The following is a 15,290-nucleotide window of genomic DNA, read 5'->3' as shown; positions in this document are numbered from 1 at the left end:
TAGTGCCACTAGTCCAGGGGAGTCTGAAGTTGCTTCTGGCTCTCACAGTGGTCCCTCCGTCTGGGGGAAGGAAGCTTTAGCCTATGTCAAGTCTCAGTTGTGCACTTTAAGGAGTGTTGCCACAGGTAAATAGTATCCCTCTCTTGGTTTGTGCAAGCCCTATTGTTGCAGACTTGGGTCTGCTGTTTGTCCTCTTTGATGCACGCTGATACAGAACTGACATTCTGGTGTCAAGGGTAGTGGTAGAAGTGGGCGGGGACGGAAGGGCAAGGCGTGTCCCTACTTAAAAAAATTATTTCAGTCCATTCACTTACTTCTTTCATTCAAAAAATCGTCCTGGGACGGCAAGAATAGTCCAACTTACAAAGCGATAATTCTTTCATGTTCCAGGTGCTGCTCGCACTTCTCTGTTGAACTCCAGAGGCTGCAGCAGCCCCTCCCTGAGCTCTCACAGACTTAGGGCGGCCCATTGTCATTCCGATTGAGGATGATTAATCCTTTCGAATGACAATGCGCCGCCTTTTGCCTTTAGCATATCATGCTGAGTTAGTGATTACCGAGGAGCTTTCCCCAGACAGAGGACTGTCGGGAACTTGGCACCAACTCTGCGAAACCTGCATGATTATTTTGGTTAAGGTGGTAAGATGTCTTTGTAAGACGTTTGTGGGGAAAACAAAAGCATGAAAAATTGTGACTTGTGTTTTTAGGCCTTAATGTCCGTGCCAACTGATCTAGTTTAAACGTGATACTCCTTTGCCCAGCTCCTTGAAGATGTTCATTCCTGCGAATGTCATGAAGCAACCAGGGCCAGAAACTGTAGATCCACAGCCACACCATGGCTGTTTTTAATCTTTGCAAGTGCTTAAATGCGCCCTGACTGTATCCCCTGATGAAACATTGGCACAATCCTAAACGGAGTAACTAAGCAGCCCCAGCTAAAAACATGCTGGTGGAAGCCAGTCTTAGGTGATCCTTACAGCTGTAGCCACCAGAGAGTAAGAAGGTGGCACTATACCACAATTCTCCTTTGAAATATAGCAACATCTGTGCCCTTAGTCAGGTTTCTCAGTGACCGCACATGACAAGATTGCATTGGTGCTTCAGACCGGGTTGCCAGTTGTAATGTCTAAAGTTTCAAGTTGAAATGCCTCTTGCTGCTAAGTTACTGCTGCTGCACTCCTCGCAGACGCCACAGTAATAGTAACTGAATTTAATGCCGTAAGATGCACCTTCTCGCATGCTTTGAATATTTTGGAAATTCAACCATTTTTGTACACCACAATGTGAGTCCTGAAAATGTTCGTCTCGTACACTTCAATTTTGGTATACATATATTTTATTCTAGCAGGCTCAACTTTAATTTGGTTGGCTGGGCTGCACACAGGAGAGCTACAGGTGGCTTGAGAGCTAGTAGCTCCCTTACTACTTTGTTGGATTTTGTATTTATGTAATCTTCATTTTTAGTTTGTGATGTTGTATTGTTTTTCCACTGTTCCCTTGTAACGTAACTGGCTCTATTGTACAGCGCTGTGACACGTTCGGGTAATGTACGCGTTTTATAAAAAATGCACTAAATAACATATTTTTAAAACCATGTGAAATTTGTCAATGTTATACACAGAGTGAACTGGACAGGAGCAATGAAGGGACAGAAGAGGAGACAGGAAAGTAGAGGTGATGGGGCGGGAGAGGTGACCGGGCAGGAGAGGCAACAGGGATGGAGAGGTGATGGGGCAGGAGAGGTGACGGGGCAGGAGAGGTGATGGGGCAGGAGAGGTGACGGGTCAGGAGAGGTGACGGGGCAGGAAAAGTGACGGGGCAGGAAAAGTGATGGGGCAGGAAAAGTGGCGGGCAGGAAAAGTGACGGGCAGGAAAAGTGACGGGGTATGAAAAGTGAAGGGGCAGGAAAAGTGACGGAGCAGTAGAGGTAACGGGTCAGGAGCAGTGACTGGACAGGAGAGGCGACGGGGCAGGAGAAGTGATGGGGCAGGAGAAGTGATGGTACAGGAGAAGTGACGGGGCAGGAGCGGTGATTAGGCATGTGCAGGAGCGGTAACCGGGCAGAAGCGGTGTACAGACAGGAGCAGTGAATGGATAGGGGCAGTGAACGGATAGGGGCAGTGAATGGATAGGGGCAGTGAATGGATACAGGCAGTGAATGGATAGGGGTAGTGAATGGATAGGGTCAGTGAATGGATAGGGGCAGTGAATGGATGGGGGCAGTGAATGGATAGAGGCAGTGAATGGATAGGGGCAGTGAATGGATAGGGGCAGTGAATGGATAGGGACAGTGAATGGATAGGGACAGTGAACGGATAGGGGCAGTGAACGTATAGGGGCAGGAGAAGTGATGGGGCAGGAGAAGTGATGGGGCAGGAGAAGTGATGGGGCAGGAGAAGTGATGGGGCAGGAGTGATGATGGGGCAGGAGTGCTGACTGGACAGGAGCGGTGACCGGGCAGGAGCGGTGAACGGGAAGGAGCGGTTATCGGACAGGAGCGGTGACCGGGCAAGAGTGGTGACCGGGCAGGAGTGGTGATTAGGCAGGAACAGTAACCGGGCAGGAGCGGTGACCGGGCAGGAATGGTGATTAGGCAGGAACGGTTACCGGGCAGGAACAGTGACCGGGCAGGAGTGGTTACCGGGCAGGAGCGGTTACCGGGCAGGAGCGGTGACCAGGCAAGAGCGGTGACCGGGCAGGATTGGTGATTAGGCAGGAACGGTAACCGGGCTGGAGCAATGAAAGGACAGGAGCGGTGAACGAGGGCAGGAGCGGTAAACTGGGCAGGAGCGGTGAACGGGGCAGGAGCGGTGAAAGGGGCATCAGCGGTGAATGGGGCAGGAAAAGTGACAGGAAAAGTGACGGGGCAGGAGCGGTGAATGGGCAGGATCGGTGAATGGGCAGGAGCGGTGAATGGGCAGGAGCGGTGAATGGGCAGGAGCGGTGAACGGGGCAGGAGCGGTGGACGGGGCAGGAGCAGTGGATGGGGCAGGAGAAGTGATGGGGCAGGAGCGGTGATGGGGCAAGAGTAGTGATGGGCAGGAGAAGTGATGGGCAGGAGAAGTGACGGGGCAGGAGAAGTGATGGGGCAGGAGAAGTGACAAGGCAGGAGAAGTGACAAGGCGGGAGCAGTGAGTGGGCAGGGGCAGTGATTAGGCATAAGCAGGAGTGGTGAATGGGCAGGAGGGGTGAATGGGCAGGAGCGGTGAATGGGCAGGAGTGGTGACGGGACAGGGGAAATAACAGGGAAGGAGCTGCGACGGGGTAGGAGAAGTGACCTGTACTTATGGTCCATGCTGATTTATTTATATACTATTGCATGACATGCATTGATGTGCCTGCAAAGCATACCTGTTGCCCCGAATTTGTGTGCTGAATTTTGACCTCCTGGCCTGAATTTTGACCCCTTGTCCTGAATTTTTACACTCACCATCCTGAATTTGCGCCCATGCCATTGTTCCTGCTTATATTTCCCACGCTTTACATAAACCTGTATTCCCTATGAGTATTTCTTTTTCCTGAATTAAACCTCAAATAAACATGTTTATCCATTGTTTGAATTAAATAACGTTATAAGCTGTAACTGGTTAGTGAAATGCTAAGAGTACTAAAAATTGGTATGTTTTGCGATTTCTAGCCACACCCCTGACTCCGCCCACTGATCCAATCTTCAGTTATTCCCGCCCCCTGATTCTCCACCCACAGTACCCCTACTTTTTATTCCCCACTTCGACTACTGGTCAAGGGTATCCCTTAAATCCGGTGTGGGTGCAAGTGGCTTCCATCCCCAGTGGCTAATAGGCCTCTCTGGTGACCACATCCATAGATGTAGGTGACCTTTTCTACCCAGAACCCGCTATGCTAACACTTTTTAAAAATGGTAGATGTCTTCCTTAGTGTTCAGACCAGGTAGCCCACCCTAGAGGTGGGGCTTGCCTTCTGGTGGTGTACACCTCCTGACTACCTAATTTCCTGCCTGGCTGTCTGCAATTGTGCCTGGGAAGTGGGGGGCTGTTTTCTCCTTAGTTAGGCAGTCTGTTGCATATCACAGGCGGTGCAGCATTTGAAGCTCACCGCCTTAATATGCCACTTCACTAGCCAGCCTGTCAGGAAGGAATGTGTGACATCCTTCCTGTCCAGGCCACTGTTTCTGACTCTGGGAGAGTTCACACCTCTTGGGAGGGGGTCAGATTCCTGTCCTGGCAGCAACAAGTACAGGTTGCCAGCCAGAGCACATAAAAAATGAGGCAACCCTGTGGGCAACCTCTAAGGTAACCACCTGGGTTCATACCACTTCGTCCTTGACATGAGATCCACGTCAGAGGTGATGAGGGATGGTGTTTGATGCCAAACACAACATACTTAGGCAGTAACATAACAGAGCTGCCAATCCTGGGTTTGCCCGGGTGCCAACCCATGTTATCCTATGGACAGTCTCTCATTTATAGTGTCCTTCAATAGTAAAGGCCACTATAGTGACATATATGCTTGCACATACATGCTCACACCTTTAATATAATGCACCATGCCTCCTTGGCTTTAGGAGGCCTTACTTAGGGGTGACTAGAATATATTTAAAACAGTTCATTGACTTTACCACACATGGTAAGGGGAGTGTCGAGTTTGAGCAGTTAGCACTGCTCATGCAGCCTGGAATGGCAGGCCTTCTTCTGTCAATATTTAACTTGGGTCACTCAGGGTTGCACAAATAGTGCTTCAGGCCCTGGTAACCCTTTAACATCCATACCCTGGGTACCACTGGTAAAAACACACTAGGGATTTATAAGGGGGTTAAAGTAATTTGCCTGTTGGGGTTACCGATTCACACATATGAGGTTTAGAGCAAAAGCAAAGGCAATGGGATCATAGCAGCAGTCTTCAGTGCACTTTCAGAGTTGTAGCCATCAGCACTGGGGCGAAGTGTGGGTGGGTGACCATACAAAACTGGAACTTTCTTACATAACCTATGTCCTGGAGCATTGTTTAAGGATCTGCACTCTCTGTATGATTGCCATCAAGGAGTAATAGATGCTGCACAGATGCATAGTGGTTATCAGCTAAAGCAGCAGGCGCTGCAGTAGCAGGAAGACTATTATGTGAATCAAACTGTGGAGACTTAATCAATGCCAAATGTTATTGATTCAGTGTCTGACTATTTTGGGGTAAAAACTGTTTGATCTGGAACTTAAACATATGGTCCAAGAGCTAGCAGAGGAAAGAAAAACGCTTCAACACTTCAAGGCTCCAGGGGAAAGATGATCTTTTCCACAAAGGGCGCCAGCTCAACTTTTGCACAAAAGCAAATGTCCCTTTTGTGGCTAGGCCAAAGGCCGGGGCTGCTACTTAAGGAAAAGTCCTGTCACAGCCAACTAATCTACAACTGCAAAACCTGAAAGCATGACTTAATGGACAGTGCAGTTGGGGGAAGGACCATGAATTTCTATTACCAATGGGAACTTTTTATAAAGTAAAAGTGTGAACTGAACTTTGCTCTAAATAGCTACTGGGTAGAGTTTGCAACTCTGCCTTCAACTCAATGTTTCTGGGTAACTATGTTACCAAAATCATGTGTCAAGAGGAGAGCCATGTTGCAAGAAATGCAGTCTTTACCTCAAAAAGTAACAATAGTTCCAGTATCACAGCCAGGACAGGGAGTTTTTTCAATTGTTTTAAAACTGGATTGGAGGTTCAGACTGGTGCTAGACTTAAAAACTGAGAGTATGTTTGTATGGAATATAGCATTTAGAATGATGTTGCAGGCCATAGTTCCTTTAATTTTAGAAACAGACTTTTTGGTAACGTTAGACTTACCAGAAGCATACTTACATGTTCTCATACGGATAGCTGATAGAAAATCGATGCCAGGAATATTGTGTGGACAGAATATTGTGTCAAAAATATTGAGGACCAACATATCGAGAAGGTACGTGCAAATAGGTAAGTATAGATTTGCTATACTTAACTCCACCTCTCAGCTGCTGCTGGCACAGGTAAGCTTGGTGGGGCAGGGTGAGGCGGGGGGAAATCGACAGACTACGGAATAGGTATTATTATTTAATTATACCTATTCTGTCGCCTGTCGTCCTTCCCCCCCCTCCTACCCCGCCTCACCACCCTTACCTGTGCCGGCCGCTGCTGCTATCTCTACCTACCTAGAAGACACAAATATCTTCAAGGTAGGTAGAGGTGGAGTTAAGAATAGTAAAACCTTGCTTTTCCATAGAAACATACGTTCACAATATGTCTGAAGTCATCCTAAATTTTCAGAAGTTGAGTATGCAACCAACTCGTTGATATGAAACCAGGACAAGTATTACTCCAAGAGACAAAGTGTTAGAATTTACTGGCTCAATTATTAGAGTTGTTAGCGCTTCTGCAGGTATCAGCCACAGATAGGCAGGTATCGGCCAGAGATTAGTTAAAGGTGCAGGGTTTGAGGCCATTAACCACTGCTGTAGTTCCTTGAGTTTGTTACCACCTGAAACCTCCATTATATCATGTTCTAACTCATTGGTCTCCAAAGTCTCAGAATTATGAAGGAGGACTCAACCTTCTGGGGGTGGGGGGGACCTGAGGGAGTGTTTAGAAATCAATTATATTCTCTTGATAAAATACTTGGATCCAGTTCATTAATTTAAAAAAAACCTTAGGATATGTCACAAGGTATCCTTTCTTTGGGTGGCATCCTAGACTTCAGTAAAAAGTACGATAAGAGGAAGTCCCTGGTTACTATGACCGTTTTGCGCGTGTGAGTTATCATGCCAACATGTTTCTGCCCTACAACTAGAGTCTACTGGTCTCTGGCGTTCATCCGGGCTGACTATATGTATCCCTACACTTATTTAATAATAGTGAAGAGCTATGTCCCTCCAAGGTGCGAGCCTGCGCGTGATCACACAACATTCACCAATGGCTCAGAATTAATCTAAAAGCGCACAGATCGTTCAAGGAATTAGGAAGGAGAGAGCCTGCCTTTTGTTAGCAGATCCTTTTTATAAAGACGAACTGTGTGAAAGGCAGTGTCACTCTTGATGCTGAGAAAGATTTGGCGAACCCACTGGGAAGGGGATCGGAGGTGTCGGACCCCTGTGGTGGTAGAAAGCTGCACAACGGCCTATGCATGCAGAACACACAAGAGAGCGGGGGCTCCAGATGAACCGAGCAGGCATTTTTAACTTATAGGGCCAGTTTTTAAGTCATAAAGCTGAGGGGTCATTAGTGTACCTTTCACTTGCGGCGTTGGTGGTCGGACGTGTCCTTTTCCCTTAAACGTAGGAAAACTCGATGTGATATTTTATGACACATTTTTCCCCTAATTGGAATTATTCCCTTTGAGTGTGGCGGTCTTTCTAGAGCTATCTGTTAAAATACAGGTTTTCTTACTGCTTGTTTCTGTTACATGTTGACGAGGTCTGCATTTTGTTTCTTTCCAGAGCAAGCTCATTTCGGCTGTTAAACTGTTTTCCTTACTTCGACTGCTGTCTTCTTAAGTAGTGCTGTGTCAAATGATAATTGTGCTTTACCTGGAAACAATGGAGGTGAAATGCATGTTTTCCATTGTAATCGTGTTTCCGTGATTGGCAGAGCTGCGTTTGGCTCATAAAAATAAATCCGCAATGCAGGAAGCTGGAGGCTTGCGCTGGTGAATTAATTGGTCAGAAAGGACTGAATCGATTTTGCATACCTAATTCCTGTATATGTTTGCAATTACAACTCGTGTGTGTTTAGCTATAAGGAGGAACCTGGTTTATACCTCACTCTGCAGTCGCACTCACTCTGCACTCACTCTGCACTCACTCTGCAGTCACACTCACTCTGCAGTCACTCTGCAGTTGCACTCACTCTGCAGTCGCACTCACTCTGCAGTCACGCTCACACTGCGCGAACACTCTGCGCTTACACTCTGCGCTTACACTCTGCGCTCACGCTCTGCGCTCACACTCTGTGCACTCACACTGCGCACTTACTCTGCGTACTCACTCTGTGCACTCACTCTGCGCACTCACTCTGCACTTGCACTCACTCTGCGCTCACTCTGCGCTCACTCTGCACTCACACTCACTCTGCACTCACACTCACTCTGCACTCACTCTGCATTCACACTCCCTCTGCGCTCACACTGCAGTCACGCTCACTCTGCGCTCACTCTGCTCTCACTCTGCACTCACTCTCACTCTGCACTCACTCTGCTCTCACTCTCACTCTGCACTCACACTCACTCAGCACTCACACTCACTCTGCACTCACTCTGCACTCACACTCACTCTGCGCTCACACTGCAGTCACGCTCACTCTGCGCTCACTCTGCTCTCACTCTGCACTCACTCTCACTCTGCACTCACTCTCACTCTGCACTCACTCTCACTCTGCACTCACTCTCACTCTGCACTCACACTCACTTGGCACTCACTCTCACTCTGCACTCACTCTCACTCTGCACTCACTCTCACTCTGCACTCCCACTGCAGTCATGCTCACTCTGCACTCACTCTGCACTCTCTGCAGTCACACTCACTCTGCACTCACACTCACTCTGCACTCACTGTGCACTCACTCTGCAGTCACACTCACTCTGCACTCACTCTGCACTTACTCTGCACTCACTCTCACTCTGCACTCACTCTGAACTCACACTCACTCTGCGCTCACACTGCACGCACACTCACTCTGCGCTCACACTGCAGTCACGCTCACTCTGCGCTCACACTGCAGTCACACTCCCTTTGCGCTCACTCTGCACTCACTCTGCTCTCGCACTCACTCTGCACTCACTCTGCACTCACTCTGCGCTCTGAACTTGCATGCACTCTGCACTCACACTCACTCTGAGCTCATACTGCAGTCGCACTCACTCTGCGCTCACTCTGCAATTGCCCTCACTCTGCCCTCACTCTGCACTCACTCTGCACTCGCACTCACTCTGCAACTCACTCTGCACTCACACTCACTCTGCACTCACACTCACTCTGCACTCACTCTGCACTCGCACTCACTCGTTACTCTCTGCACTCATTCTCACTCTGCACTCACTCTGCACTCACTCTGCACTCACACTCTGCACTACAGCACTTTGGGCAGCAAAGTGCTGTAGGTATGGGCAGGCACTTCCCAACAGGCGCTTCAGAACTATTAAACAAGTGTGCTTGAAGCACTACACCACAAAGTAACATGTCTATCGAGCGCCTCATAGTCATGTAACAGGCATGATGTATCATGCTTTTCATTGTCAATAAATGTGTGTATCATGCACTTCTTTACAATGGTGTATACATAAGAGAATTTGTCACTAATAAACATGAGTGTGCGTGTGCGTAGTGTGGTTCTGTAACTCTGAGGGTCTGTGGTTCGGAGATTCTGAACACGTTCAATGAAGGTCGTCGGAGATAGACGATTTTGGTATCAGCGGACCGCAAATGACCAGTGCGGCGTGTACGAGTGTTTTCGTCATAACCGATCAATGAGAACACTACATATTCAGGGATTTCGTTTGAACCCTCGGGTTCCATTTTGTGTGCGGCAGCCATTTTGTATGGTTGCCCTCACATAGGCCAATGACTATGGCCGAACGAGTCCTTGGGACACGTACACCTTAGCTGACTCTTGTGTGACCTGGCCGAACTGACTCCCTTGCCCGAGGCTGACCTCGCTGAGCCAGTTCCTTGTTAAGCAGCTGGTCAGATAAAGATCAAAGAGCAGGACATTGCTGAGTGTATGGTACATGCACACACCCTTCTATCTTGCTTCTCATCTGCTCCTGTTCCTTCCTTTATGGTTTAATCACTGATTTGGGTTGAGGTCTTTATGATGGGTTTGTCCGGCCTGATCAAACAGGAATATTGGAATTTGCTTGGTCATTTCTGGTGGGCTGGACAGCGGAAAGTGGGATTGTCGTCATGTGATATGTTTGAAATGTCACCGTTTCATTGGTCAGTTTGTATGTAATTGATGCTAGCCAGGAATGTGATTTGTGACATAAAAGACGATACTCCGCTTTATGAATTTGTGCAGTGTCTAGCGAACCCCCCGTGTTGTGCTTCGTAGATCTCTGTTCCTGGTTGCAGCCAATAAATTTGGTCTTTTGACATCATCAAGAAGTGTCCCGTGTCTCTGTTTGCCAAGGCTGGGAAACTCGAAGACATCAGGCGTTATCCCTGGCGCCGCTGGGTTCTAAAACCTGGTTCTTCAGTTGGCGCCCACGTGGGGCGACTTCAGCGAAGATCGTGAGAAGCTTTGTGTGGAAATTCTGGAGGAAGGCCTGCCACTTCATCGACCCCTGTATGTCGTCGTGGTCCGAAAGTCTTTGCTGCGAGGTTCCCCGCTTTCCGACGGCTACTAAGGACTGCTGCCCTGACTGTCGCCCTGTCTTGGAGCCATTAGATGATTTGTAGAGCGAGACAATAGACGGGTCTTCTGGTGACGCCATCGACATTTCAGTTAAGTATAAGTGGAGCGTCTCCCAGTACTTAGTTTTGTTTGGGTATCCTTCGGGATCGCTTTGATTTGGTACCTGCAGGCCCCAAAGCCGAGGGACTCGTGTATTCATGAGACTATCGATTTGAGATTTCCCTTGAAGTTTGAAGCTAGACTAGTGAGCGAAGATGCCTGGTCTTAGCAGACTTGGAAAGATATTTGGTTTTGGTTGTACTAGGGATTCCCGATTGGAGGATTCGTGTCCGGTTCCTCCGATTGGAACTCCGACCTATGAGCTCTACGTAAAACATGGAGTGGGCCCCATCGCGTATAATGAAATATGGGCCAAATATACCAGGAAAGACAGTGTCCTACAGTGGCCCCCTTATAGTAGCTTTTAAACGGAGATTTTAGACAATCTCGAAGTTAAACTGTTCAAGAAGAAAGCCCGGCCGGCGATGTTTGACTCTTTCCGGTTATGGCGAAAGGAAGCCAAACAGAAAGAAATTAAGTTAGCGAAGAAAAATAAACAAGAACAAGGTATGTCAATGGTGCAAGCTGCTATACAGTTTAGGGATAATGAAGAAGAACAAGAAAGCGAACAGATGCTTAGGCAGCGTAAACTAGCGGTAGACAAGTGCTATCCAGCTTTGCCACCTCAACAGCAAGAAGAGAAGAAAGATCTTGTGAAAGATCCTTTAATGTCGCATCTATTGAGTTCGCCACCCCCTTATGCGGAGAATGCTACGGCACCTCCGCCACCAGTTGTGGTTGCACAACCTCCGGTTGCTTTGCCACCTGCGATTCCTCAACAGCCAGCTCTTCTTCCACTGGCTCCTATTCCTTTGGTGCAGCCTTCTCAATGGCCGCAAACTTTGCTACCTCCTCCGTCTGCTACTCCTACGCAAGTCTTGTATACTCCTTCTGTTACTGTTCCGACTTCGGTTTCTTCTCATTCCGCTCCGTCTCCTGTTCTTTTGTCAACTTCTCCTTCTGCTCGACAGAGAATGACTGATGCGGTTGCTAGTATCTTTTCTCCTCTGTTGGGTTCATTGGTTATGTCTCCTGTTGTCGAGCGTAAGCAATTGCGTAGCCAATTGCCTGATGCTAATGAACGGACTGTGTTGGATCACTTAGCGCTTAAATGGATTACGTATCCTTCACACTATGATCTTGAGAGTATTATGGATGTTTTCCATCAATGGGAAGCACCGAAACAGCGATATCTTTTTGACATGATGTGTTCTTTCCTTCGTGAACAATGGGAAGATGGTGAGGTAGGACAAACTCTCCCTGTGTTGTACCGTACACGTTCTGAATTTGCGAAAGGGACTGTTGTGGGTCTCTAGGTTGAGAAAGCAGTTGCGACGTTGTTGTCGTTTAGGAGTGCGTCTCCTTCTCAGCAACTGTTTGAGCCTGATTCGTCGGTTAGGAGGAAGGCACGTCAATATCTGATGCGTGAGGTTCCTCCAGTTTGGAGACCTGGTGATGCCAATGCTGTTACAATTATTCCGCCACACTTTCAGCGTCTCTGGGTACATGTTCCATGGAAACGCGCTGTTGTTTTAGCTCTTAAGCAGACTTTGCCTGATCCGCGTAAAAATCCAACAGGGTTTTATAAGAGTTATCTCAAACTGCGGGTTTATGTATTATGAATCTGGCCGATATAGAAATGTTGTTTGGGAATGTTGTTCTACAGCCTATCTGGGGTAAGATTCGTCATTCGGATCATGCGCAAGAATTAGGTGATACATGGAATAATCTTAGGGATGCAGATAATAGACAAGTAGGTGGTGCTAAACCAGAGGATTTGATTGCTGATCTCCCAGGTAGGATTATTGATTATATGAAGACTCTAATGCCTGAAGTGCGTGTTAATTGGGACAAGTTGTCTGCATGCAAGCAGAAGAAAGATGAGACTGTGTCTGACTTTTTCACAAGGTTCGAAGAGACCTTTGTAGACCACAGTGGTCAGGATATGAGTACAGAAGGTGGTCAACGGTTGTTTGTTGACAAATTTGTTCATAATTTGCTTCCAGAATTGTGCAATTGGTTGAAGGATTCTGAAAGTGCTTGGGCTGTTTCTATGTCAGCGCAGATTTTAGCTACTGCCCAGTACTATGAAAATAGGAATAAAGATGAGATTGAGAAAGCGGATAGGAAGACTAAGGAATTGAAGACTAAAGTTCTTCTAGAGCAAGCTTATCCGCCTCGTAATAATCAGCGCGATTATCAGCAACCTCAGCAATATCAGAGAAAATCGCAAAGGTTCAAGTCTTCTCAACAGCGTTGTTAGACCTGACATCATTGGCTTGAGTCTCTCCTCCATTTTTTCTGTTTGCCTCCTCTGTTTACGATGTTTTTGCTGGTATACTGCTTTGGGCACTGTGCCACTGCTGATCAGTGCCACAGTGCAAGTGCTCCCTATGTAAAATTGCTGTATTGATTGAATTCCATGTTTGGCTTATTTGGTTTACTGTCAGTCCCTAGTCTAGTGCACCAGGAGTGCCAGGGCTTGTAAATACAAATGCTGCTCGTGGGCAAACCCAGCAAGAGCTAATCATAACATTGAGTGTTTATCAAAAATATAATTGCCTCAAGCTTTTGTTGCTCTTGTATTGAACTGGCTCTCTTTATAGATTGATTTGTTTTTGATAACTGTTCTGTATTTTATATAAATTGTCGCATTGTAATGTTTATGGTTTAGCACTGTCATGTATATTGTTTGTTGGATGTAACTCTTGAATTTTTCTTTACGTACAGTTTGTAAGTGTCATCTTGTTAATTGTGGTTTGAGTCAAATTGTCAATAATTTTGTATGTTGTATTCTCTTTCTGCCAAAAAATTTCAAATAATTGCTAAAGAAAAGGTATAAGTAAACATACCGGACTAAATTCAAAGTCAATGTGTATTTGGTCCCCAGTGTAAAGTCATTGAGAGAGGGTGCAGAGTTTGTTGTGTTGAAATATATAGGGTCCAGCCCTCCCTCAGCCCCACCAAGGACCTATCTCCCTTTGTGTGCTGCTCGTGGGCTTGCAGCACACGTTGTGCCACCCACAAGAGCGGCCTAGTAAAAGTATGTCTGAAGGTCTGCCATTGCTAGACCTACGTGCAGTCTGGTACTGTCACGCTGACTGCGCAAGTACACCTACTTGCCAGTCCCCAAACCTTCCCTTAACTTCATGTTAGTCACCCCTATGGTAGGCCTGAGGGCAGGGTGCATTGTAAGCATAAGGTAGGACAAGCCTGACCAAGTTGGCCTGTCATAGTGAATTACAGCCATATTCATTTTTCACTATTGTAAGGTAACCTGCTCTCCATTAGTTAGAATGGGCTGCCAGGATTATTAATGCTATAATCCTAGCGGGCTCGGGGAGCATGATGCAATGTCGAGTTTGGTATCCCTGAACTCGGGGTTTAATTACGCATCCGTTTGTGTGGATGGTTTTTTGACTCTGGGTTTGAAAATAGCACTTGTAGAAAGTGGCTATTTTCTTGTCTAACTATTTCTGGTTTCTGCTGGTTTGGTGTGTGTGTGACAGGAGCTGGGTGGCTCCAGAGGTCTGGATGAGTCAGTGTGGGATGAGTGGGACATTTGCATTGAGAGTAGGGGGAGAGTAGTTCCTGATAGCCTGCCCTGCCTGATACAATGCTGGCTCCACCTCCTGCCAGGCGACTGATGGCTCTGTGCCTGCCATGGATGATCCTGGCCCCGCCTCCTACCAGGAGGCCGATAGCTCTGCTCCTGCCAGTGACAATGCTGGCTCCACCTCCTGCTGGGCGTCTGAGGACCCAGCCCTGCTCAGTGAATAGGCCAGGTGCCTCTGCCTGGCTACACCCACAACAGACCCAGGATCTTGGGAAATTCCCCTGCATGGACAAAGGGATCAAAGCCAAAAACGGGTATAAGAGAAGGACCCCTGAACCAAGAATTTAGATAACTTCTGACAAGGAAACCTGAACCAAGGACAAGAAGCCTGCTGATCCAAGGACTTGCCTACCCCTTCTGCCAGTGTGCTGTTTGTTGGGGGAATCCTGCAGTGCTTCTTTATTTTTGCCTAGGAACCAGGAGAGAGGAACTGAGTGTGTACTCTCAAACTTTGCTAAAGAAAATCTCCAAGGGCTGGAAGAGTGCCAGCCTCCTGTTGAAGTAACAGGGCTAAAGGACTTCATCTGCTAAAAGTGCTTGTTGCTGGAACTTGAGAATCCAGCACCTCTGAAAGAAACTAGCAATCTCGACGCCGACGGACGCCGCCGAATCCAGCTCGACAAATTGAGTAACGGCTCCAGTGTCCGCTTCCTCGACGCCGGCCGCAGGGCCCGATCGACGCCAGCAGCAATGCCAGTGAGTAGTGAGTTCGGCTCCAGCTCCAAGTGACCTCGTGTTTGCACCGCTGCTGATCGCATCAACTTCGTGCCCTCTCGACGCCGTGAGCGCTGCTCACTCTTGCAACATCATCATCGACATCGACGACGACACCGTATCCTACTTCGCCTCGTGAGCGCTGCTCCTGCCTGACATCGGTCGACGCCGCTGCAGGTCGCCCAGACTCCGAGGCCGGATCGACACCGAAGGCGCGACGCCGGACATCTCGACGCCGCTGATCATCGTGTGCTTCGCTTTTCCAAGGTACTGTGTTATGGGGGGGGGTCTGTGCGACTCCGGGCTCGACGTAGCGCTCCTCGCGGTCGACGCCGAACCCTTTGGATTAACTTTGCCTCGACGTCGGGTGACTCCCGTGTGGGTTACATTGTTGCCAAGAACTGTGTTTTAAAGAAGAAGAGTTGCTTTTGATACTAAAGACTTTGTGCTAAGAAGAAACTACACTTGAACTATTATTTTTCCTTCCAAGAGTATTTATTAAGATTGTGTTATACTT

Source organism: Lissotriton vulgaris, chromosome 7, assembly GCF_964263255.1.
Source record: "Lissotriton vulgaris chromosome 7, aLisVul1.2, whole genome shotgun sequence".
Lineage (NCBI taxonomy): Eukaryota > Metazoa > Chordata > Amphibia > Caudata > Salamandridae > Lissotriton > Lissotriton vulgaris.
The sequence above is the reverse complement of the archived record's forward strand: the minus strand, read 5'-3'. Positions refer to the sequence as shown.